This window comes from Suricata suricatta, chromosome 10, assembly GCF_006229205.1.
Source record: "Suricata suricatta isolate VVHF042 chromosome 10, meerkat_22Aug2017_6uvM2_HiC, whole genome shotgun sequence".
In the NCBI taxonomy this organism is placed as follows: Eukaryota; Metazoa; Chordata; class Mammalia; order Carnivora; family Herpestidae; genus Suricata; species Suricata suricatta.
Genome location: NC_043709.1, coordinates 97,894,489 through 97,919,363, shown reverse-complemented (window position 1 = coordinate 97,919,363; position 24,875 = coordinate 97,894,489). Strand labels below are relative to the sequence as shown.

The following is a 24,875-nucleotide window of genomic DNA, read 5'->3' as shown; positions in this document are numbered from 1 at the left end:
GGTAGCCTACTGCTACATCGCAATGCCTATGTCATTCGCTTTACTTCATCACATCATGGAGTCATTTTATCATCTCACATCATCACAAGAAGAAAAATGAGAAGAGTACAATAAGTTGTGTTTTGTGTTGTGGGTGCGAGCAGGGGGTGGGAGAGAGTGAGAAAGAAATAAAGAGACCACGTTCATATAACTTTTATTACAGTATATTGTTATAATTGCTCTATTTTACTATTAGTGATTGCTATTAATCCCTTACTGTGCTTAATTTATAAATTAAACTTTATTATAGGTATGTATATATAGGGGGAAACAAAGTATATATAGATCCAGCACTATCTGTGTTTCAGGCATCCTCAACAGATAAGGAAGGACTACTTATATATTTTTATATATTTATAAACTCTGAACAAAATATAAAAGACAGTTGTTTGAAGACATTGGAGAGTGACCAAAAGGGTAGAAACTGAAAGAGATTTAGTGCTTAAAAAAAGGAAAGCAGGGGCACCTGTAGTCAGTTGAACAGCCAGCTTTGACTCAAGTCATGATCTTGAGGTCTGTGAGTTTGAGCCCCACATCAGGCTCTGTGCTGACAGCTCATAGCCTGGAGCCTGTTTCAGATTCTGTGTCTCTCTCTCTCTTTCTGCCCCTCCCCTGCTTGTGCTCTGTCTCTCTCTCTGTCTCAAAAATAAACATTTTAAAAGTTTAAAGAAAAAGGAAAACATACTGAGTGAGTTCCATATTTATCTGACTCTTTGAGTTTTTCATGATGTGCATGGGAAGGTGGATGGATAGAGATCAAAAGAAATTAGCACTCTTGTTAATGAGTCCAACTTTGGCACAATCAGTTGAGCTGGAAATTGAAGGGCACTCTCAGTAAAGAAGGAACAAGAGGACAGCCCCAAAATCAGCAAGCTCCTTCAAATTCTTAGCTGACTGAGGCACCTGGATTGCTCAGTCAGTTAAGCGGTCCAACTCTTGGCTTCGGCTCAGGTCATGATCTCGTGGTTCATGGGTCTGAGCCCCGCATTGGGCTCTGCACTGACAGTACAGGGCCTTCTTGGAATTCTCTCTCTCTCTCTCTCTCTCTCTCTCTCTCTCTCTGCCTCTCTCTCTCCCAAAATAAATAAATAAACATTAAAAAAAAATTTTTTTAATCCTTAGCTGACTCCTGAACTATGGAGTGATACTCCAAGGAGCCAATCACATGAGGAATGTCCATCCTTCATCAGGCATAGTCTAAGTCTACCCCAGGACTGACAAGGGTCCCAAGATAATTCAAATGGAAAAAAAAAATAGTCTTTTCAACAAATGGTGCTGGGACACCTGTATCTCTACATGCAAAAGAATGAAGCTCTACCCCATCTCACTTTCTGCATAAAAATTAACTCAAAGCAGATAAAAATATCTAAATGCAAGAGATAAAACTTTTAGAAGGAATATGGGTATAATTTATTTTACCCATTGATTAGGCAATGATGTTTTTTTTTATTTTTTTATGTTTTTTATTTATTTTTTTGAGAGACAGACAGAGACAGCATGATTAGGGGAGGATCAGAGAGAGAGGGAGAATCAGAATCGGAAGCAGGCTCTAGGCTCTGAGCTAGCTGTCCGCACAGAGCCCGACGCGGGGCTCGAACCCACGAACGTGAGATCATGACCTGAGCTGAAGCTGGACACTTAACCAACTGAGCCACCCAGGCACCCTTAGGCAATGGTGTTTTTAAACTGATAAGAACAGATACTACACTTGATCTTAGCCAAAAGGCCGAGAAGCGATGGGCAATGGTGTTTTTAAATATGACAATAAAAGCACAAGCAACAAAAGAAAAAGGCATGAATTTGACTTCATCAAAATTAAAAACTTTTAAAAAAGCAGAAAAGATGAAAAGCTTTCATGCTTCAAGGACACCATGAAGAAAGTGAAAAGACAACACACAGAATGGGAGAGTACATTTGAAAATTATGTATCCGATGAGGGATTTGTATGTAGGATACATAAAGGATTCCTATGACACAGTTAAAAAGGAAAAAAGCAAACAACCCAGTTCAAAAATGGGTAAAGGATTGGGGCACCTGGCGGGCTCCGTCAGTGGAGAGTGCAGCTCTTGATCTCAAGGTTGCCAGTTCCAGCCCCATGTTGGGTATAGAGCTTACATAAAAATAAAATATTTTTTTTTAAATGAGTAAAGGACTTGAATAGAAATTTCTCCAAAGAAGATATACAAATAGCCAACAAGCATATGAAAAGATGTTCAACATCATTAGACCTTAGGGAAATGCAAATAAAAACCACAGTGAGATATCACCGACTAGAATGGCTATAATTTTAAAAAGACAGATAATAGGGGTGCCTGGCTGGCTCTGCCAGAAGAACATGTGATTCTTCCACAATCTCAGGGTTGTGGGTTCAACCCCCACATGGAGTGTAGAGATTACTTAAATAAATAAAACTTTTTTTAAAAAGGCAGATAATAACTAGTGTTAGCGTATATTGCTAGTGAGAATGTAAAATGTCATAGTCACGTTGGAAAATGGTCTAATGGCTCTTAAAAAGGTTAAACATAGGGGTGCCTGGGTGGCTCAGTCGGTTAAGTGTCTGGCTTCAACTCAAGTCACGATCTCACGGTGTGTGGGTTCGAACCCCGCGTCGGGCTCTGTGCTGACAGCTCAGAGCCTGGAGCCTGCTTCAGATTCTGTGTCTCCCTCTCTCTCTGACCCTCCCCTGCTCATGCTGTCTCTGTCTCTCAAAAATAAAATAAAAACCATAAAAAAAAATTTTTTTTTAAGGTTAAACATAAAATTACCACATGACCCAACAATCCTGCTTCTAGGTATTCACCCAAGAGAAATAAAGATATGTCCACACACATGGCTAACTTTAAATAAATACAGCAGGCTAAAATTTTAAAAGCTGTCAACCACAAATCCTAGCAAGTGCGTAGAACTGGAAGGCTCATAAATTGCTAGTGCAAGTCTGATATGTTACAACTACTTTGGCAAATTAAATTCTTTGGGAGTTTCTTAGAAGGCTAACTATATACCTACCCTGGAGCCAAGCAATTCCACTCCTAAGTGTTTATTTAAAAAAATAATAATAACATATGTCCAAAGCACTTTGACAGGAAATGTTCACAGGAGCTTCAACACAATTAGTCAAAAACTGGAAACAACCCACATTTCCACAACAAGTGAATGGATAAATAAATTGTTATATATTCACATGGTAGAATACACTTAACAAAAAGAAATTACGGGTACAGGCAGCAACATGAATGAGTCTCAGAAACATGATGTCGGGCAAAAGAAGTTAGATAAGGTGCTCCTGGGTGGCTCAATTAAGCCTCCACGACTCTCGGTCTTAGCTCAGGTTATGATCTCACAATTCGTGAGCTGGAGCCCTGCATCAAGCTCTGTGCTAACAGTGAAGAGCCTGCTTGAGATTCTTGCTCTGCCTCTCTCTCTCTCTGCCCCTCTCCTGCTCATTTGCTCACTCTCTCTAAGTAAATTAAAAAACTAAAAAATATATATTAAAAAAAAGAAGTTAGGGGCACCTGGGTGGCTCAGTCAGTTAAGCGTCTGACTTCGGCTCAGGTCATGATCTCAGTCTGTGGGTTCGAGCCCCACGTCACGCTCTGTGCTGCCAGCTCAGAGCCTGGAGCCTGTCTTCAGATTCTGTGTCTCCCTTTCTCTCTGCTCCTCCCCCATTCATGCTCTTTCTCTCTGTCTCTCAAGAATAAATAAAAATTTAAAAAAAAAAGAAGTTAGACAAAAATAACAATTCCATGTACATTAAATTCTAGAACCAGCAAAACTAACCTATGGTGATAAAAATTAGAATGGGGCGCCTGGGTGGCTCAGTTGGTTGAGCGTCCAACTTCGGCTCAGGTCATGATCTTGCAGTCCATAGGTTCAAGCCCTGTGTCAGGCGCTGTGCTGACAGCTCAGAGCCTGGAGCCTACTTCTGATTCTGTGTCTCCCTCTCTCTCTCTGGCCCTCCCCGCTCACTCTCTGTCTCTGTCTCTCACAATAAAATAAAGACATAAAAAAATTTTTAATAAAAATAAAAATAGATGAGAACAATGGTTGTATTTGGTGGGGTAGGGGACGCATGTTGGAAATGGGCACATGGGAACTTCTCGGGGCGATGGAAATATTTCATAACTTGATTAGAATTGTGTAATGTGTGTATGTAATTGTCAAGCTTCATCAAACTGTTCACTTAATAGCTATGTGTTTTATTGCACATACATTACGCTTCAAAATAAATGTCAGCTTCTTTAAAACAAACAAGAGAAAAGATCAAGCTCTCTTCAGATGTCTCTGCATCCTGCCACACTGCATGTGTTCTCAGAAAATATTATCAAAGACAAAGAATACACAATCATTATCATTGGGGCATTAAGTTTTAGGGATCCGACAGCTAACAAATCAATTAAACAGCCAGAAGTGGCTGGATTTAGCTGACATAGGCTAAGATGCTATGGGGCAATCTGATACCTCATAGTGGGAGACAATTTTGGAAGAGGAAAATGATCCAAAGACCACCACCAACTGCTGCAGACTCGGGAAGCAGTGAAAGATTGGATAAGATCTGGCTTTGGAAAGAGAACCCCTAGGCTGGGTAACAGCTTGGGGGGAAGTGGTACAAAGGGTCAAGGGAAATCTGTTTTGGCAAGCAAGATCTCCACCGGGGTGGTCTCAAGAGAGAGCAGGATTCTCAGTTGAGTTGTGTGTTCAGGCTATATGGACAAAGGCAAGACTGACCAGGCCTTCATGGCAGTCATAGGCTTAGTGAGGCTCTCCAAGGAGCCCCCAGCTTCTGCAGCCCCCTCCCACTCCCAGGCCTTCACCTGGCACCAACAGCTCCAAGCCTGTGCTCCGGCACTGAACTTAGTTGACATGATCACGGCCAGGAGCCGGTCTGAGAACTGAGTCTCTACTTCTCTTTCTAATCTCTAACTCCGCCTCCCATTCAAAATTTGCTGCTGAAGCAAAGCCTCTTACTTGGACTGTGTCCTGAAAACCAAAACCACAGCTCCAGCCAGTCCTCTCAAGTCCTGGCCCTGAATCAGAGCCAGTAACAGTAGTTGTAGTGATAGTCACGGTGAGGGGGTGGTTTGGTTGCTGTAACAGGACTAGCAGTTAGAGTAGCGGTGGTAGTTAATGCTGTAGTGATTAACGTTTAACGATGTTTAACTTTATGCCAAGCCCTGTGCTGAATGTTTAGATGCTTTATCTTATTTAATCCTAACAGATACCCCCATCTTACCAGGGAGGAGATTGAAACTCTTTGTAAAATACTCTTGTTATTACTTTCTTTGTTCTTGTTGCACAAGTAAGACCTATTCGTTTCAGGGAAAACTTGGAAGATTCAGGTTAGCAAAAATACATATAAAATAAAAGTCACCCATCATCACATATCTTTAAGTTAATCACCACTATGCCCTACCAGTACAAATTCCTTGGTATCTTTATTAAACTGATAAGAACAGATACTACACTTGATCTTAGCCAAAAGGCCGAGAAGCAATTCCTTGGTATCTTTATAAAAACAATATTACACAGCATGTAGTTTAATCTGCTCATTTCACTCAATAATGTACTTAGCCTTTTCTCCTATTAAATGATTTAATGATTTAAAACATTTTAATAGCTATTTTACATTCTTTTTGTTTTTTTTAATTACAGAGAGAGAGTGCACGCAGGCAGGGAAAAGGGGTAGAGGGAGAGAGAGAGAGGCTCCATGCTCAGTGTGAGCCCAGCGTGGGACTTGATCCCATGACCCTGAGATCATGACCTGAGCCAAAATCAAGAGTTCAACACTCATCTAACTGAGCCACCCAGGGACCCTGATAGTCTATTGTTTTTAATACAATACATTTACCCAATCTCCTTGTTGGGCATTTAAATTATGTCCTTTTTTAATGTTTTGTTGTTACAAAAAATTTTTCACAGAACATCCTTATACCTTTGAACACATCTTCATTTATTTTCTTAGGATAGATTCCTAGAACTGGGGTTGCTGAGTTAAAGAGTGTGGGCATTTTTAAGTCTTTGAAGTCAGCCAGCCCTGACCTTGAATCCTGTTCAGGGCCTGGCCTGTGGCCTGAAGCAAAGTGTTTCTGGGTGCTGAATTTGTGTTCTGTGCTCCTTCTTCTCCTGTTTGCTTCTTATCACATTTCACTGTTCCTATTCTTTCTATGTCTGGCACTATTCCCTGATTGCAAACCCCAAGGCAAGGCCTGTGCATAGCTATGTGCTCACCAGCACCCAGCCCAGAGCTCATGGCCTTATCAGAGACAATTTGGTGCTGCAGAATGATCAATGGTCTGGAAGGAAGACGCCCAGCTCTCATTCCCAAAAGTCCTACTTTTAGCTATGGTCCTGGACAAAGCCCTTCATTACCTGGCCTCACTGACCTGTCAGGACTCATCACCTCTCACTCTATACTTTTATGTTAGCAATGCTGAGCCAATGCTTCACAAACTAATAGTTCTCAGGACACACCCTGCTCTCCGACATTGCTATGTCTTTGTGCACGTCTCAGGACTGGAGGCCCATACTGTGCCTTTGTGCAAAATAGAAAAAGGCACCTCTTCTTCCCAGTGGAGCACAGGCTGGATTTCAGGCCTCGCTCCTCCCTTGGCCTGGCACCATATTGCATTGACCAACCTAAATACCATTGCTGAGGCCTAGAACAAACACAGCTAGGCCCCCTAGCAAACCTCCATTCATCCATTGAGTTGCAAACTAAATGCTACCTCCTCCGTAAAGTCATCTTCCTGTAGCAGATGTAATTTCTTTTTTTTTTTTTTTTTTTTTTGCTAAGCTTCCCCTAATTTTTGACTAGCCTCCATTAAAGTAATTAATTTTATTGGATTATGGCCATTTGCCTATATACCTCTCTATTCCCAGTAGATTATCCTCAGTATTTTTCCTCTTCTACTCCTCATGCAAAGCCCAGTTACTGACACATAGGAAGTGACTGATAAGCTTGAATGAATGAATCAATGAATGAATGAATGAATGACATTTTATACCTCTGGTCCTCGTGTCGCTTGTCTGAGAGTAATGGGATCAGAATAACAGATGCCTGAAGTTCCTGCCAACGCTAAAATTCTCTTTTCCAGGGCGCCTGGGAGGCTCAGTCGGTTAAGCATCCCTCTTGGTTTCAGCTCAGGTCATGATTTCATGGTTCATGAGTTTGACCCCCAAGTGGGGCTCCGCTCTGACAGGGTGGAGCCTGCTTAGGATTCTCTCTCCCGTTTCTCTCTGCCCCTCCCCTATTCACTCTCTCTCTCTCTCTCTCAAAATAATTAATTTTTTAATGTTATTTACTTTTGAGAGAGAGAGAGGGTGTGTATGTGTGTAGGGGATGGGCAGAAAGAGAGGGAGACACAGAATCCCAAGCAGGCTCCAGGCTCTGAACTCAGCACAAAGCCCAATGCAGAGGTTGAACCCTGAACTGCGAGATCATGACCTGAGCCAAAGTTGGACACTTAACCAACTGAGCCACCCAGGAACCCCTCAAAATAATTAAATAAACATTAGAGAGAGAAAAAAAAGAATTGCCTTAGTAAATGCTTCCAGAGAGTGGCATGCCTTTCACTTCATTATGTGAATCACCTATTTCTGTTACTTGTCTTTCTCAGACATTTTCACAAAAAGGACATTTGCTTCTCAACACAAGACAGCTCCTTATACATCTTGAAGCTAATGATGTTACTCCTCTTGTAAGAAGAAATTTTACCATGTTTTTTCTCCATCTCCAGATATCTTGTCCTTATGTGGACATTGTTAATCTCCAAAGTACAGCACATCATTTGAGGGCATTAAGCCTCTTAATACTAACAAAAGCAGAAGTCTAGAGTAGGGGGTTTTCAAACTGTAGGCATCCCTGGATCCCAAAGGGTTCACTAAGTCCCTGAAATTCTATTCACAATATTGTATGCTTGTGCATTTTCTGAAGGAAGATCCACATCTTTCTTCAGATCCTCAGAGGAGCCCCTTTGACCCCAAAAGAGCTAACTAAAGAGCCACTGGTCTGCAGCCTGGGATAAAATAGGCTGGAAAGTACAGGGGCTTTTAAGATCACATAATACTCTGGCACATTCTTTGGAATTTTATTAAAGACAGAATCCTCAACAACTATAGACTGGAGTCTTTGGGACTAAGTCCCTACCCCGATCAGTTGACTTCATTTAGGGGCTTCCCCAAATCCCTAGGACCCACTGAAACCAGCCTGTACCACAGACACAGAAAAGCTTTGGGGAGATACCAGATGACTGACACCTCTGCCCTTGTGTTTTAATAGTTAATGGCCTTGGGACTGGAAGATTGGGGTTCCTGTGAGGGCACGGACTCTCCAAAGATCAGAATCACTATTCCACCACAAGGTGGCACCCAAAGCCCAGACAAATGGGGCAAACAAGCATCTTGCCTCCACTCAGTAGGACTCAAAGGCAGAGTTCCCCAGGCACTGAGCCAAAGTTTGAGCTCCTGGTTATACCACTACACTATTCACACCCAGTTTCCCGCAAGGGGCCTTGTTGCTCTAATTTAATGCAAAGTCTGTGTGTGGTTCTTGATGACTTCAGTCCTTTTCCCTAGAGGTGACCCTGATGAAGATCCTGGTCCTGTATATGCACAATGCACAGACTTCTGCTCTCCATGCCCTGCCTGGAGTCACTGCTGGAGCTCTGCAGGATCCTAACCCAGTGCCTGGAGCCCTTAGTATGATTTCCAGGTTATGAGCCCAGTGCTGTAGGGTATGCAAGTGGGGTGTCATTAAAACATCTCTACAGTTGTGACCCACTCAGACAAGAATAAGGAAAGGACCAGTGTTCACTTAGGCCAAAGGGAAGAATTAATCAAGAGTAGCTGCAGCGTGAGTGGGGATTCCAGACTGCCACAGACTCTAGTGAGAGTGCAATTTTGATACAGAAAATAGAAAGCAAATCTAGGTCCATCAGAAGATTATGAACTTAGACAAAGTCAAAAATATTAAATTTATAAATGGAATTGAAAATATTTAAGTCAAGAAGACTCACCTAGATTGTTTGCAGGCCCTAGGTCTGGCATCCCAACCTCAGGTCTCTGGCAAACAGACAACGTTAGCCATCTTGAGACAGTCATCACAGATTGTGGTCATACATCATCCACATGAGATAGGAAAACTGCTCTTTAAGTGGAGAGACATCCTTTTAACCAAGAAGGTTTGGAATTCACATGGTGGCTTTGTACCATGTCAGCTTAGCTAAGATGAAGCCATATTTTTTATATGGTTCAAGGTTAGAGTTGGCCACAAGAGAAATGTGTGAGCAGCTGGAAAGGTAGAAAGGCAGAATTGAAGCAGCAGCCATGATGCTGTCCAGGTCAGCATGGGGCGCTAGGACTACTGCAGCTTGTACATCTCATTGCCGCTCTTCTGGTTCGCTTTGTGAGCGTGGGCAGCAGCCAGTCCTGCAGGGCCACCAGCTCCTGTCACATCTCTTCTAGCTAACTTCCTTCAGGCTCTAACTCCATGTATGCATCACCAGGTCCCTCTGCAGACAGCCCAGATCACAGGTTGGGGTGGTGAGGGACAGATACAGATGCCACTTAGCCCTTGCTCTCCCCGACTTCATATCCAGTATTTCTTCCCCATGGGCCTGTGCTGATTTCAGGCCCACCACAGATGCAGAGATCTTTCACCAGCTCTTTATTCCATGGCACTCATAGTGGTTTTTCTTCTCTGGACAAACCTTCACTGATACAAATCAAAAGTGATGCAGCAAATCAAACTCAAGCTAAGTTTCAGATAAGTCTAAGTAACTGGGAAAATCTATGTATATTTGCTATTTAAAGACTGTGTAATGCTTAAAAGAATTTAACATAGAAGTGTTATAGGATTTGCCTCATTATTCTATTAAAAACATGTAATTGATATATGGAATCTAAAAAAAAACAAAACAAACAGAACAAAACAAAACCCAGACTCATTGTTACAAAGAATAGAGGGGTGGTAGCTGGAAGGCGGTGCAGGGCGGGGAGAGCTGTGGGGAAGAACGAAATGAGTGAAGGGGCTTCAAGAAGTACAAACTTCCTGTTTTAAAATAAGCTGTGAGGACGTGATGTACAACATAAGAAATATAATCAATAATATTGTATTCGTTTAGGATGGGAACAGATGGTAACAAGATTTATTCAAGTGATCATGCCCCAATGTATACAAAAATTGAATCCTATTTTGTACACCTGAAACTAATAATGTTGTATATCAATTACACTTCAATATAAATAAATAAGTAAAAAGAATCAGAGGAGAAAATACAATTTGTGAGTGATAACAAAAATCTGAAATTTTTAAAAATGTGTACTGATTTTCAATTAGTGATTCTAAATTGAAGCATGTAAAAGGTGTTGACTATAAACAGAATTACAATGTTTGAGGGAACTTATGATTCACTATGCCTAAACACTGTTAGATTTATAAAAACTAACTATTTAGGAAGTTTTTCTTGTTAGGGTCAATAAGCTTATCCAGTCATGCATCTATGCACTCAAAAGGAAAACCAGATATTTGAGATTTAGATATGCGATTTAAAATATTTAAAAGACTCAGTGGGCTATAGTTGTAAATGGAATTGTTCATGGAATTTAGACTGTTCAGTTTAAGTTAATCAACTATTAATGTTAAAAAAGTAAAGATAATTGGAGGGATTCTGGGAAGATGGTAGAGTAGGAAGCCCCAGGAATCTGGCTCTTCCCCTAGACAGCATCTTCCTTGGCAGAATCTGTCTGATGTAACTGTTTTGGGGTCTGCTGAAGGCCTGCAACTTCCGGGGGAAGACTTGGAGGGTAAGTTATGGTTAATTTTGGTCAATTTCAGCTACTATCACAGTAGCAACGATCCATTTCCTTTCCCCAGCCACATGACAGGCAGCTGTGCACATGTGCCTGGAGCAGGTTGCACACAACTTAGGGAAGTCAGGCCAGGCAAAAAAAAAGACAGTGTCTTCTAAATATCAGCAATCTGTGCTCTGAGAGCTGACTGCTGCTTCAGATCACAGAGGTGCAGATAACGACCAGGAGGCTGTCGTATATGCAACTCCCCCAGTTGTTGCAAGGTCCTCCCTCTGTGGATGAAATTATTTTAAGGGGATTAAAGGGCCAGCACCCTGCCTGCCCTCTTCATTTTTCACTTTTTTCCCCTTTCATGAGCCAGGCACTAACAACTAGCCCATTTAAAAACAACTGCATATTTGGGGAAAACTGGAAAATGACAATGTATGCCCAGGTAAATGCTCAGAAAAGACCTGAGAAGATTTTAAGTTTATACCTCAGGCTGATACTCAGTGCAGGGAAAGTTAATAACAATTGAAAAAACAAAACAATAACAAACAACAACAGACCCTGAGGAAGGGAGGGAATCTGATTTCCAGAGTTACCACATGATTAGATTCAAATGTCCAATGTTCAACCAAAAAAAATCACAATACATATAAAGACACAGCAAAGTATAGCCCATTCAAAAAAAAATAGATCGACAAAAACTATCCCTGAAAAAGACCTAATGGAAGATAAAATGCTCAGAGAATGAGAGGAAGATGTGAAGAAAGTCAAGAAAATATGTTGTTGAATAAAATGAAAATTTCAATAAAGAGATCTAAAATTTGAAACCAGGAAGGAATTCTGAAGCTGAAAAGTACAATAACTGAAATGAAAATTTCACTAGAGGGATTCAAAGACCAATCTGAGTGGGCAGAAAAAAGAGTCCAAGAACTTGAAGATAAACAATAGAAATTATCAAGTCTGAGGAATAGGGGAAAAAAAATGATGTCCTGGCTAACCCCATCAAGAGGATCAAAATATGCATCAAAGGAGTCCAGAAGGCTAAGGGCAAGAGAGAAAGGAGCAGAAAGAATATTTAAGGAAATAATGGCTGGTAACCTCCCAAATTTGATGAAAGACATATATATCAGCCTCCAAGAAACTCAACGAACTCCAACAAGATAAATTCAAAGAGACCCATACCAGGACACATATAATCAAACTTTCAAAAGGCAAAAACAAAGAGAATCCTGAAAGCAGCAAGAGAGAAGCAAATCATCCCATACAGGCATGCTCAATAAGGTTACCAGCAAATTTCTCATCAGAAACTTTAGAAGCCAGAAGGCAATGGGCCAATACATTCAAAGTACTAAAAGAAAAAAAATCAACAAAGAATACTATATCCAACAAAACTATCCTTCAAAAGTAAGAGAGAAATTAAGACCTTTTTGGGTAAATAAAAGCTGAGTGGGTTCATGACCACTAGACCTGGCAAAATGAAGTGAAAGGACACTAGACAGTAACCCAAAGCTGTTAGAGAAATAAAGATCTCAATAAAGGTGAATACATGGGCAATTATAAAAGCTAGTATTATCATAAGAGTGGTTTATAGCTTCACTTTTTGTTTTAAGAGATTAATATATTTAAAGAAAAAAGCAATTATTAGTGGAAAGTAGTTTAACTTATGGTTTGTGACTTTAAATCTTGTTTTCTACATAATATAAGAAACTAATGCAGTTTTTAAAAAAATCATTAGTTTAGGGGCACCTGGGTGGCTCAGTCGGTGAAGCATCTGACTTTGGCTCAGGTCATGATCTCATGGTTCATGCCCCAAAATAAATAAATAAACTTAAAATAAAGAGCAGCTTATGTTTTGGGGTATACAATGTATAAAATGTAACTCTGTGACAGTAACAACAGAAAGGGTATCCCCTTTCTGAGGTGTAAAGGAGCAGAGTTTTTGTATGGTATAAGTTAAGATGGTATAAGTTCAAACCAAAGTGTTAAAACTTTAGAATATAAGCCTCATTTCACTGCAGTATTTCATAATTTCACTAAATATTCCACTGTATAAAAAATCAGCTAAGCACAAAAGAAGCCATATCCAGCAAAAAAAGGACAATAAAGCTATAAAGCTATAAGGCATATAGAAAGCACAATGACAAAAGAAACCCCTCCTTATGAGTAATTACTTTAAAAGTAAATGGATTAAAGTCTCCAATGAAAAGACAGAGATTGGCAGAATGGCTGAAAATAATGATCCAACTCAATGAGGTCTATAACAGAATCATTTGAGATCCAAAGACACAAAGAGGGGGTGCCTGGGTGGTTCAGTCGGTTAAGTGTCCGACTTCGGCTTGGATCATAATCTCATAGTTCATGGGTTCGAACCCCGCATTGGGCTCTGTGCTGACAGCTGAGAACCTGGAGCCTGCTTCATATTCTGTGTGTGTCTCTCTCTCTGCCCCTCCCCTGCTCACACTCTCTCTCTCTGTCTCTCAAAACACACACACACACACACACACACACACACACACACACACACACACATTAAAAAAAAGTTTAAAAAAAACAAAGACACAAAGAGATTGAAAGTGAAAAAATGGAAAAAGATATTTCATGCAAATAAGTAACCAAAAGAGAACAAGAATGGCTATCTAATATCAGACAAAATAGATGTTAAACCAAAAAAAAGTTACAAAAGCCAAAGGATACTATATATTAATAAAAAGTTCAATATTTCAAGAAGATATGACAATCATAAACATTTACACACCTAATGGCAGACCATCAAAATATAAGAAGCAAAAACTGACAGAATTGAAAGGAGAAATAAACCGTTCTATAATAGTTGGAGACTTCAATATCCACTCCCAATAATGGGTAGGACCAGACAGCATAAGGAAGTAGAGACTTATACAACACAATAAACCAACTAGAACAGACATGTATAGAATACTCTACCCAACAACAATAGCATACACATTCTTCTCAAGTGTATATGGAACATTCTCCAGGATAGACCATATGTTAAGCTGCAGATTAAGTCTCAATAGATTTTAAAAGGTAGATATCATACAAATTATCTCTTCTGACTACAATGGGATGAAGTTAAAAATTAATAACAAAAGAAAAATCGAAAAGTTCATAAAATTACGGAAATTAAGCAACACTATTAAACAACCAATAGATCAAAGAAGAAATCACAAGTGCAATTAGAAAATACTTAGAGACAAATGTAAATAAAAACACAACAGGGGCAGTTGGATGGCTCAGTCGGTTAAGTGTCTGACTCTTAGTTTCAGCTCAGGTCAAGATCCCATGGTTCATGAGATTAAGCCCTGCATCAGGCTCTGTGCTGACAGTGCAGAGCCTGCTTGGGATTCTCTCCCTCTCCCTCTCTCTGACCCTCCCCTGCTCATTCTCTTGCTCCCTCTCTCTCTCTCTCTCAGTAAATAAATAAACTTAAAAAGAAACCACAACACACCAAAACTTTGGTTTTTGGTGTGTGTGTGTGTGTGGGTGGGTGTGTGTGTGTTGATTTAAATTTTTCTTTAGGGAAAGGAACATCACACTCCACTAAATTAAGAGAAACATTTTTAGAGTATAGAGATCTTTTTTTTTTTTTTTACACTTATCATGCCATGAATTCATAGGGAATGGGGTCCAGCAGCTAAGGCTTCTTTCTACTGGTTCTCACAAAGTGTGTTTCCCTGGGTGGAGCCGGCTGGTGCTTCAGTTGAACCCAAATACCTTTCTCTTTGATTTCCTTCTTTTTCTGATCATTTTCCTTCTCATGTTTCAGGAAGCTATCTCAGTTCTTAGAGTGCTCAACACACTCATTTAAGCTCAACACATACGTTAAAATTCTCATGGCAAGAATCACACCCTTAACATGTTTGTTTACAACAATGCCAACAGCATGCTGGGTAATGTTGTAGAGTCTTCCAGTTTGCTGTGGTAACATTTGTGGGACATTCCTTTTTGAATAGTGCCTATTCCATTGATGTCTACAATATCACCTTTCTTGTAGATCACATGTATGTGGCCAAAGGAACAACTCTGTTTTCTAAAAGGCCTAAAGAACGTATAGCAGGTGCCTCATCTTTCCCTTTGTGTTGGTCATTCTAGCGAATTACCAGTGGATGGTGGCTCTAGCCAAAGGGTTCATACCAAACCTTTGGGAATGCAGTGAATGTGGCACTAAGGGGTAAATTTATAGCTGTAAATGCTCACATTAAAAAGAAAATAAGATGGGGTGCCTGGGTGGCTCAGTGGATTGAACATCCAACCTCGGCTCAGGTCATGATCTCATGGTTCCTGGGTTTGAGCCCGGCATCGGGCTCTGTGCTGACAGCTAGCTCAGAGCCTGGAGTCTGCTTCAGATTCTGTCTCTTTCTCTCTCTATCCCTCCCCTGTTCATGCTCTGTCTCTCTCTGTCTCTCAAAAATAAATAAATGTAAAAAAAATTAAAAACAGCAACAAAGTTAAAAAAGAAAGAAAGAAAGAAAGAAAGAAAGAAAGAAAGAAAGAAAGAAAGAAAGAAAGAAAGAAAGAAAGAAAAGAAGATGGGGGGCCTGGGTGGCTCAGTCAGTTGAGCATCTAACTTCAGCTCAGGTCGTAATCTTGCATGCATGGGTGTGAGCCCCGTGTCAGGCTCTGTGCTGACAGCTCAGAGCCTCGAGCCTGCTTCGGATTCTGTGTCTCCCTCTCTCTCTGCTCCTCCCCTGCTCACACTCTGTCTCTGTCTCTCAAAAAAATAAAAGGTTAAGAAAATAAGAAAAATCTGAAACCAACAACCTAACCTTACAACTTAAGTAACTAGAAAAAGAAAAACAGGGACACCTAGATGGCTCAGTTAATTAAGCATGCAAATCTTGATTTCAGCTCAAGTCATGATCTCATGGTTTGTGCTGACAGCATGGAACCTTCTTGAGATTCCCTCTCTGCCCTTCCCCTCTCTCTCTCTCTTTCTCTCTCTCTCAAAATAAGTAAATAAAGTTTAAAAAAAAAAAACTAAACCCAAAGCTAGCAGAAGAGAGGAAATAGCAAAGATTAGAGCAGAGATAAACTAAATAGAAATTAGAAAAACAATAGACAAAAATCAGTGAAACCAAAACTTGTTTTTCAAAAAGACCAACAAAATTGACAAATAGTTAGGTGAACTACGAGAAAAAGACTATGAGAAAAGACTACGAGAAAACTCAAATTACTAAAATCAGAAATGAAAGTGGAGTGTTACTATCTGACAGAAAAAAAAAGGCTTATAAGAGAGTACTATGAACAATTGTACACCAAAAAGTTGGATTACCTAGATGAACAAATTCTTAGAAACACAATACCTACTCAAGACTAGAATATCTGAATAGACCTATAACTAGTAAAAAGATTGAATCTGTAGTCAAAAATCTCCCAACAGGGCACCAGGCTGGCTCAGTTAGTAGAGCATGCAACTATTGATCTTGGGGTCGTGGGTTCAAGCCTCACTTTGGGTGTAGAGATTGCTTGAAAATAAAATAAAATCTTTTTACAACAATCTCCCAAAAAAGAAAAGCCTTGGACCAATGACTTCACTGATGAATTTTCCAAACATTTAAAGAATAATTAATACCAATCCTTCTCAATTTTTTTTAATTTAAGAGGAGGAAATATGACTTTTTTCCTTAAGATTTTATTTTTAGGTAATCTCTACACCCTGGGTGGAACTCACAACCCCAAGATCCAGAGTCACATGCTCTACTGACTGAGCCAGCCAGGTGCCCTAAGGAAGAAACACTTCTTAACTCATTCTATGAAACCAATATTACCCTGACACCAAAGCCAAAGATATTACAAGAAAAAATAACTACAGACTAATATCCCTTATGAATATTGATGCAAAACAAAATCCTCAACAAAATGTTAGCAAATAAAATTCAGCATATTAAAAGGATTATAAAGGTGCCTGGGTGACTCGGTCAGCTGAGCATCCAATTCTTGATTTAGCCTCAGGTCATGATCTCACAGTTCATGAGGTCAAACCTTTTGTCAAGCTCTGCACTGACAGCAGAGTGTCTGCTTGGGATTCTCTCTCTCCCTCTCTCTGCCTCTCTCTCTCTCTAAAAATAAAAAAAATGAACTTTAAAAAAAAGGATTATACACCATGACCGAGTGGGATTTATTCCTGGAATGCAAAGCTGATTCAACATATGAAAATCAATCAATGTAATATACCACACATCAACAGAATGAAGGGGGAAAAAAGACACATGATCATCTCAATTGATGCAGAAAAAGCATTTGACAAAAATCAACACACTTTCATGATAAAAAACACCCAAAAAACAAGAAATAGAAGGGAACAACCTCAACATAATAAAATCCATATATGAAGAGCCCACATAAATACCATACTCAATGGTAGCTAAAGCTTTTCCTCTAAGATAAGGAATTACCTAAAGAATGCCCACTTTCACCACTTCTATTCCACATAGTACAAGAAGTTTAGACAGAGCAATTAGGCAAGAAAAGAAATAAATGGTATCCAAATTGGAAAAAAAGAAATAAAATTATCTTTGTTTGCAGATGACGTAATCTCATATGTAGACAACCTTTAAAATTACATACACTAAACTAAACTAAAGTTAAAACTAATAAATTCAGTAAAGTAGCAGGATACAAAGTCAACATGCAAAAACCACTAGCATTTCTATGCACAAATGATGACCAATCTAAAAAACCAAGTTACAAAACCTATTTCATCTACAATAGCTTCAAAAAAATAATAAAATACTTAGGAATTAACTTAACCAAGGAGGTAAAAGCCTTGTACAATGAAAACTACAAAACATTGCTGAAAAAAATTAAATACATAAATAAATGAAAACCCATTCCATGTTTGTGGATTGGATGACTTAATATTGTTAAAATAGTGATATTACCCAAGGTGATCTACAGATTCAATGGAATCCCTATCAAAATCGCAATGGTATTTTTTGCAGAAATAGGAAAAAAATCACTAAAATATATACGGAATCTCAAGAGACCCAAAGGACAAAACCAATCTTGAAAAAAAAAAACAAACTGAAGAACTCATACTTGCTGGTTTCAAAACTTACTACAAAGCTAATGTAATCAAAACAGTGTGGTATTGGCATAAAGACAAATATATAGACCAATGAAAGAGAACAAACAGCCCAGAAATAAACCTTCACACATGTATTTTTTTTTCAAATGATTTTGATAAGGGTGCCAAGACCACTCAATAGGAAAGAACAGTCTTTTGTACAAATGGTGCAGGGAAAACTGGATGTCCACATGCAAAAGAATGAAGTTAGACCCTTACCTGTCAACTCAAAATAGATCAAGAACCTAAATGTACGACCTAAAACAATAAAAATCTTAGAAGAAAATACAGTAAGAAAGCTTCACAACACTGGTTTGGCATTGATTTCTTAGATATGACATCAAAGGCACAGGTAATAAAAGAAAAAGTAAACACACTGAACATCATATGGTCACCAAAAGACAATTACGGTATAATTCCATTTACATGAGGTACTTAGAATAGACAAAATCATAAAGACAAAAAGTAGAATGGTCGTTGCCAGGGTTGGAATAGGGGAGAATGGAGAGCTTTTGTTTAATGGGTATAGAGTTACATACAGTTTTAAAAGACGAAAAGGTTATAAAGATGGATAATAGATGGTAATAGTTACACAACAATGTAAATGTATTTAATACAACTGAACAGTACACTTAATGGTTAAGATGGTAAATTTTGTTATGTGTACTTTACGACAATAAAAACATGCTCGGCATAAGTGAAGATCATTGTCTTTGTTTTACTATATTATAAATAAGCAAACAAGATGTATAAGATAAAATTAAAGAAAAGCAATAAGTAAAATTTTCAAATTTATTTAGATTCAAAATACAAAAAAAATTGTAAATCAAACTTAAAAATCATAAGAAAATTAGATTTTGACATTGATTACTTTAATAAACTAATATTTGTTTAAAATTCTAGTAACTTTGCATAACCTTTTTTTCTGCACCCTCAAATAATAAAACATACAAACTTGCAACATGTTACTTCTTGCAACTGTCCCTAGCCAGCCTGTCTCATTTCTATGACATGAAATGTAATGGGGTCTCCTCAGCCCCAGAACCCTCCACATTGCCCATCTTAAAGCTCCAATTGCCAACTCAGCTTTAGCAAAGGAGAAATTTATCCCATATGCCTTCCTTATACCTCTTTCTGAAGGATTTCTCCACCCTTTCCCTTCCATTGTTAGCTCTGTGACACTTCAGGAATCCTGAGCTCTCACACTGCCCCAACCCTTTTTTTTTTAATTTTTTTAATGCTTTATTTATTTTTGATACAGAAGAGACAGAGCATGAGAGGGGGAGGGGCAGAGAGAGAGGGAGACACAGCATCTGAAACAGGCTCCAGGTTCTGAGCTAGCTGTCAGCACAGAGCCTGACGCGGGGCTCAAACCCACGAATGTGAGATCTGACCTGAGCCGAAGTCGGAGGCTTAACCGACTGAGCCACCCAGGTGCCCCACACTGCCCCAATCCTTGAAGGAAAAGAGTTTGATGTACAACTCTGACTCTCAGGAATATTTACTAACACTTTCTGTGTCAAGCCCTGGGCAGGGTGTGTCCCCATGTTACCACACTTAACTGCTCACATCCACCCTATGAGCATCAGCATCCTCATGTTACAGAGGAATCACTCAGCTTAAGCAACTGGCCCACCTAGCAAGTGATCAAAAAGAGAAATGGCCTTGGACATAGCCTAAGCAGCACAGATATACCTTGACTGGTCCTAAACTTCTCAAATTTTTACCATCTGATTGATCCTTATACCCCCTCTCCAGATTCCTCTGACCCACCCCCTCCCTGCCTCCAAGACTCTGCCTGTGCCTGTCACCCTCAACATTCCTCTATAGACAAGATGCTTACCAAAGGAGGGAAGATTCTGGCCCAATTTTCAGGTGAGAGAGAAGGTTGTCACAGCCCTTGCTCTTCAAGAATAACTTCAGAGGTACCCTTAAAACCATGAAGGGTGAGGAGGGTCAGGAGAAGCAGGTGTAAGAGAAGGGAAAGCCCCGCACCAACCCACTCTCTTCCTCTCCCAGTCGAGGAAGCCTTCAGAAGCAAAGGGAGTGTGGGAAAGATGAGTCAGATATATTTCCCTTTGCATCACAGAATCAAACTCTCCATCTGTGACTTCAGATAAGTCCCAAGTAAGCCCAAGCAATCGCTCACAGGGTGTGACAGCAACACACCTACAGCACAAGGTATCCCTTTCCAACTCTGGGGAAAACCACTGCCTCTCTCAAAAGCCAACATGCTGCATGAACATGAACAATTAAAAAAATGAAACTAAGACAATGATTTCATTTACAATAGGACAAAAAAGAATTAAATGCTCAGGAATAAACTTAATGAGGAAAGTGTAAGGCTTGTACCCTGAAAACTACAAAATGTTGAAAGACAGTAAAATAGACCTAAATAAAAAGAAAGATATCTTGTGTTCATGGATTGGAAGACTTATTAGTATTAGGATGACAATACTCCCCCAAATTAATGTATAGATCTAATCCAATCCCTATAAAAATTTCAACTGCCTTGGTTAGCAGAAATAGACACAAGCTAATCCTAAAATTCATATGGAAATGCAAGAGACACCAAATATCCAAAATTACCTTGAAAAAGAAGTCAGAGGACTCACACTTTGTGATTTCAAAAATAATACAAATACAAATAATACAAATAACAATACAAAGCTACAATAGTTAAAACAGTGTGGTACTGACATAAAGACAGACATATAGATCAATGGAATCAATTCAACAGTCCGGAAATCAATCCATGTATCTATAGTCAATTGATTTTAACAAAAATGCCAAGAGGCACCTGGGTGACTCAGTTCGTTAAGCATCTGACTTTGGCTCAGGTCATGATCTCATGTTTTGTGAGTTCAAGCCCCGCATCAGGCTCTGTGCTGACAGCTCAAAGCTTGAAGCCTGCTCCTGATTCTGTTTCCTTCTCTCTCTACCCCTCCCCCACTTGTGCTCTGTCTCTATCTGTCTCTCAAAAATAAATAAATATAAACATTTGAAAAAAAAATTTTTTAAGGCCAAGACCATTCAATGTGAAAAGAAATGCCTTTTCAACAAATGGTGCTGGGACAATGTATATCCACAGGCAAAAGAATGAAGGTGGACTCCTACCTCAAACTATATACAAAACTGAACTCAAAATCAATCCAAAAAAAATAAACATAAGAACTAAAACCATAAAAGTGTTAGAAAGAAACAGATATACATCTGCTTGACCGTATGTTAGACAACAATTTCACACAACACCAAAATCAAAAGAAAAAAATGGCCACAAAAGAAATTGGACTTTGTCAAAATTGAAAACTTTTATGTATCAAGAATACTATCAGAAAGTGAAAAAACAAGCCACCCAATGGAGAAAATATGTGCAAATCATATATCTGATAAGGGTCTAGTATCCAGAATATGTAAAGAATCTCTTATGACTCAACAAAATGACAAATAATCCAATTTAAACATGAACAAAGGAATAGATATTTCTCAAAGAAGACACAAATTGTCAGTAAGCACATGAAAAAATGCTCAGCACCATTAGTCTTAGGGATATGCATATCAAAACCATAATGAGATACCCCTTCATTCTAACTAGGGTAGCTATAATTTTTTAATGGAAATTAACATGTGTTTGTAAACATGTAGAGAAACTAGAATCTTCATGTACCATCAGTGGGAATGCAGAATGGTTCAGTTGCTATGGAAAACAGTTTGTCAGTTCCTCAAGAAGTTAAACATAGAGTTACTACATGACCCAGCGATTCCAATCATAGGTATGTACCTAACATATGTTCACACAAAACTCGCACACGAATGTTGATAGCAGTATTATTCATAATAGTCAAAAAGTAGAAATAACCCAAGTGTCCATCAAATGATAAATGGATAAACAAAATGTGGAATATCCATCAATGGAATATTATTCAGCCATAAAAAGAAATGAAGTACTGATGAGATATGCTACAACATAAATAAACTTTGAAGATATTTTGCTAAAGTGAAAGAAGCCATGTACAGATGGCCACATATTATACGACCCAATTTACATGAAAGGTTGAGAATAGTCAATTCTATAGGGGGAAAAACAGCTTAGGGAGGTGGAGGAGGGCAGAGAGCGGAGGGAACAAGTGGGACTAACTGCCAATGAGTATGAATTTTCTTTTAAGAGAGATGGGAATGTTCTAGAATTTGATAGTGGTGCAATTTGCCCAACGTTGTGAAAATCCTAAACACAACTGAAGTATACATTATAAAATGGTTAAACTTTTTTTTTTGAAAGAGAGAGACAGACAGAGAGACAGAGAGAGAAAGCAAGCAGGAGAGCGGCAAAGAGAGAGCGTGAGAGAATCTTGAGCAGGTTTCATGCCCAGCACAGAGCCTGATACCAGGCTCAACCTCACAACTGTGAGATCATGACCTGAAACAAAAATCAAGAGTTTGATACTTAACCGACTCAGCCATCCAGGTGCACCTATTACAAAATAGTTAAAATGTTTAATTTTGTCTCAACTTAAAGAGTCAACATGCACTAAGGAGTCCTTCAGTCTGGGCTCGAGATGAGTATAGATCATCTGGTGCTGAAACAGAGGAGCCAAAGATCAGCCATGTCCCAACTTTCAGCTCACAAATGAGCTAAGAAAGACCACCTTTGAACAGGTCTGAAGTGTCCTGAGGCTTGTTAAGATGGGGGGACAGGAATGACTTCCCCTGCCACAAGGAGGCTTTTCTCAGCCCCAAGGGCAGATGGTGAACATCTGAAAAGATCCACGGGATTGCGCAGGTTGGGTCACAAAGCAGAGGACTTTGTAAAGAGGAGCCAGGAGTGGACTTTAGAACACTGGTGGCATCACAAGAATAAAGACATCACCAAAGAGGAGATACAAGCAGCCAATGATGGTGGAACACGTTTGCCCTCACTGGCAATCAGAAGAACATACACGAAAACAACAATGAGACAGCATTTTCCCCCAATTAGATTGTCTGAAATGATTTGCTAATATGAAATTTGGCAGGATGTGAGGAAATCTGTGTTCTCATTCCATCGCTGGTGGGTGTGTGAGTTGGTAGAAACACTTTGGAGGGCAACTTGCCAGTATCTATTAAAGTGAAAAATATTCATACCCTATGACTCAGCGATTCTAATGCCCAATATTCTGAAGGCACACTCCCACATGCACAGGGCAGTATGAGATGTTTATACGACACCATTTGTTATAATGAAATGTTGCGGTGGGGGGTGGGGGCGGAATGTTCATGAACAAGAGAATGGCTAAAAAGCCTATATGCATCCATTGTCTATTTAACAAAATGAGTATCTTTATAACATAGAATTATCTCCAAGGCATGTTATTGGATTTAAAAAGAAATTCTAGAATGATATACATAATTTTGAGAAAACAAAACCAGAAACACAAGTGTGCTGAGGTCCTTGGAGATTTCTGAGGGTCAGGCTGAGATGCTAAGTCAAATAAGAATCCTCTCTTTATCCGGTTAAGCACCCAATTCTTGATTTCAGCTCAGGTCATGATCTCACAGTCATTAGACTGAGCCCCTCCTTGGGCTCCACTGAATGTTTTTACAAAATAAATAAATTAACGTTTTTACAAAAAAGAACTTTTCTTTATCTGGACAAAGATGAGCTTTAAAAAGCCACACATAAAGAACATAAAATCACCAGGCTTGGGAATGTTTCACTTCCAAGAGATAATTTTTTGTTGTTTCATTTTTTTGTTTTGTGGGGGTTTTTTTAGCTTCTTTTTTTGTTAAGTTTTACGGATTATGTAATCTCCACACCCAGTGTGGGGCTCGAACTCACAACCTTGAGATCAAGAGTCACACACTCTTCAAACCGAGCCAGCCAGGCATTCCCCCAAGAGATACTTTTCTAATAAATGGAGAAAACCAATGCATGATTTGTTCCTCAGGCTTTATATCTTATTCTGTGTTAGGGGAATTACGGCGGGTTTGTGTAATATTTCCTTTAGAGAAAAGAGGTAAACTACCATGCCCCAAATAAGAAAGGAAAAGTTAAAAGCAGGTGTCCTCACTGTCAATTATCTCAGGTATGAAAGAGGGGCGTAAGCCATTGGCCAGGGAGAAGAAGTGACCACCTGGGGCACGGGAGGCTTTTCACTCACCTTCTGGGAGACAAGGGTCTTTTATATTGCTCAATATTATGGTTTTATTTGCTTGCTTATATATTTTTTATTGTGCTAAAATTGCATGACATAAAATTTACTACTTTAGCTGGTTTTTCAGCGCACAATTCAGTGGCATTAAGTACATTCACATGGTTGTGTCATATTGTGTCTTTGAGACTCCTCCATATCAGTGGGTGTGGCTGCCTGGAGGCCATTTGTTTTCATTTCTCCAAAGTGTTCCACTGGGTGGATATTCCACTGGGTGAACATACCACAATTTATTATTCAATCTACCTTTATGGACCTATGGGTTCTTTTTTTTCCTTTTTTTTCTTTTCATTTGCTGTTACAAATAGTTGTGCTTGAACATTCTTGGACCTGTCTCCTGAGGCACATGTGCAAGAATTTTTAGTGCATATAACTACTGGCAGAATGGATGGGTTTTACTTATTTAATTTTCTAGGAAGAGACTTATGAATGTATTCCTTGTTTAATGAAATTTCAATTTAGAAAAAGGAAAGCAAAGAAAGAAATTGGGATGGTTTCATAAAGCGAAAGAGCAGGAAATAATCTCTGTGAGATAGGAAACAGAAAGGAACAGGAAGAGCAACTGAGACATGTCTTCAGGCTGAGCTCAGGAGGTATCATCAAGCATAAATTCAACCCAACACACGTACTGCACACCAAGTATCTGTCTGGCTCTGTAAGTGCTAGAGTGACCAGTGGACTGGAACTCAGAAGACCTGGGCTCTCTCTCAACTTTGCCACAAAGAGCAAGTTATTTCTCCTTGGCCAGTGGTTCTGACATCTGTCAGATG

The 24,875-nt window shown here is 39.3% G+C and overlaps 2 pseudogenes; both read right to left on the bottom strand.

The window, feature by feature from the left end:
• Positions 1-1,664: 1,664 nt before the first annotated feature.
• LOC115305747 lies at positions 1,665-1,777 on the bottom strand (annotated as a pseudogene).
• A 3,587-nt stretch (positions 1,778-5,364) lies between these two features.
• LOC115305888 lies at positions 5,365-5,531 on the bottom strand (annotated as a pseudogene).
• Between the last annotated feature and the right edge of the window lie 19,344 nt (positions 5,532-24,875).